The following is a 2,500-nucleotide window of genomic DNA, read 5'->3' as shown; positions in this document are numbered from 1 at the left end:
CAACATTGCCATCCGGAAGTATAACGGACCAAAACACAAAGCTCTGTGTATCCATAAACTTTTATAGTCTGGATATTAGAGTCAAGTGAGCGTTGTTTTCTCTGTTGGAAGATAATTGTAGTATTGTCAACTTGACGTCATGTTTCGTCCTCCATGTTAAATGTTGTTGTTGACTTGAGACCGCTTGAAAAGCGAACGTTTAGTGGATATTATTCCATAGAAATGCCCAAAGAGCGCTCAAATGTGACCCATCGTCTCCAAACGGTATTATGTCGGAACGAACCATATGCTTAAAAGTCGAATTAAATGTCAAACTGGTCAAAATTATAAATTGTTGGCATCAGCACCCTGAAATATGGTATCCAATTCTCCTCAATAAAACATACAAACTCAACACAAGTCTGATATTTCTGGCTATGAATTCAATTTTCAACATCTTAACCAACCCGACTTTGAGGCGAAGGGTCACAAATATATGAATGACTAAACAAATAAATAAATAAATAAATAAATAAATAAATAAATAAATAAATAAATAAATAAATAAATAAATAAATAAATAAATAAATAAATAAATAAATAAATAGACAACAAATCAGATATCTTTCATACCCCCCTTTGAAAGTAAACAATAGTTATGGAAATGATTCCTGGAATTATCAATGATTACCCCGCCTTCCAGGGTCAAACCAAACCATCCGAAACAAGGTCATTCTTTGAATGTTGCACTTTGCCGAATAGCTCAAGAAACATTGCACTTTACACTTCCTCCTTTGAAGAGAGTTGATATTATATCGAACATTCTTTAGCGATAAAACATGACATAAATTGTAGATAGTATGCGCTTGGCTAAGGAGTTCGAAAAATTGACATCCTGAGATATAAAAATTGAGCTTTTATATAGCGCAATATCCACTTAACGTGCTCAAAGCGCTTTACAAGGGGTCCCTGGTCAACAGCAACATTTAACATGTAGGACGAGACATGACGCCTGTTAGGCGATATTACAATTTTTCGGACAAAGACAACGCTGTTAGCGGCCAGGTACTCATTTTACACCTGAGTACAGTGAGAGAATGTGAGTAAAGAGTCTTTTCCAAGGACTCAACTATGCGTCGAGCGCAAGGCTCGAACCCAGGACCTTCCGATCCGAAAGCGAGTGTCATACCCCTAGACCACATCGCCGCACAATCCTTTGTTTCGAGTTCGTGGGATTATTTTTTTCGTGTTGTTGACATCGTTGTGTGTTCTCGTTAAGGTGTGGCTTTTGTCTTTCAAACAATATTATATAACGAACCACCACACAAAACTTTGTCTAACCATGACCATGATAGAATGAAGATGACGTCACTCAGGTCTTTATTATGTTTTTTTTTTTGCCATCCGCGTTTATGAGTACTTCTCACTAAACTGTATTAACCAGACTATAAACGTTTAAGGTTACACATAGCTTGTGTGTTGGTCCGTTATACTTCCGGGTGGCAATGTTGTGAGCTTCTTAGCCAAGCGCACACTATCTATAGTCAGGTTAATAGTTTAGTGAGAATTACTCATAAACGCGGATGGCAAAAAACAATAACAAAGACCTGAGTGACGTCATCTTCGAACTATCCATGGGAACGTATCTAGGAGACATCGCGTTTTTGATGTAGGGACGGAGTTCGAGATTAATGTGAAGGCAGGGCGTATATCTAGGTCTTTAGCATAATATTGGGTACAGAGCTGTGGTCTGTTAAAAGTAATATACAAAATTGAATAAAATGGATTAAAAATTTAACCAAATAATATAATAAATACAGACGTCTCTCTCTCTCTCTCTCTCTCTCTCTCTCTCTCTCTCTCTCTCTCTACCTCTTTCTCTCTCTCTCTCTCGCTCCCCCCCCCCCCCTCTCTCTCTCTCTCTTCCTTTCTTCCCCCCCCCCTCTCTCTCTCTCTCTCCCACTCTCTCTCTCTCTTTCTCTCTCTCCCCCCTATCTCTCTCTCTCTCTCTATCTCTCTCTCTTCCTTTCTCCCCCCCCCTCTCTCTCTCTCTCTCTCTCTCTCTCTCTCTCTCTCCCTCTCTCCTTCTCTCTCTCTTCCTTTCTCTCTCTCTCTCTCTCTCTCTCTCTCTCTCTCTCTCTCTCTCTCTCTCTTCCCCTCCCCCATTTCAATTAATCAACTAAATCGCTTCACTGTTCTCAGTGTTGTTGACAACTGATTATAAGCTACGAAGCAATAGATAAGATCTTTGCAGTCTGTCTCATTATCACTGGTGCGGTGGAGTTCATAAAACGAACTGAATAATAATATATCTCGATTTTGTCCTCGGTCCTCAAAGCTAAGTAGACATATCTACCTCAAATCTATCAGAAACAGGGTTGCATTGCCAGGTATTTTATGCAAAGTCGCAAATGTATAAACTAAAAGTCGCAAAATTAAGAAAAATGTCGCAAACTTCGATATTTCTCTATTCCTAATAGGGTTCAAATTTGAAAGTCGCAAATGTATAAACTAAAAGTCG

General features: G+C 38.9%; 1 protein-coding gene and 1 long non-coding RNA gene across 3 annotated transcripts in view; one reads left to right on the top strand and one right to left on the bottom strand.

Annotated features, from left to right (window-relative positions):
• LOC144973612 (uncharacterized) overlaps positions 1 to 2,500 on the top strand; it is a 76,820-nt gene that overhangs the window by 9,437 nt on the left and 64,883 nt on the right. The gene's annotated exons all lie outside the window — the stretch shown is intronic.
• Positions 1 to 2,500, bottom strand: part of LOC144973613 (uncharacterized) — a 39,399-nt gene that overhangs the window by 33,047 nt on the left and 3,852 nt on the right. The window lies entirely within an intron of this gene.

This window comes from Berghia stephanieae, chromosome 5 (genome assembly GCF_034508935.2).
Source record: "Berghia stephanieae isolate SIO BIC M18660-M18661 chromosome 5, UCSD_Bste_1.3, whole genome shotgun sequence".
Lineage (NCBI taxonomy): Eukaryota > Metazoa > Mollusca > Gastropoda > Nudibranchia > Aeolidiidae > Berghia > Berghia stephanieae.
The sequence above is the reverse complement of the archived record's forward strand: the minus strand, read 5'-3'. Positions and strand labels throughout refer to the sequence as shown.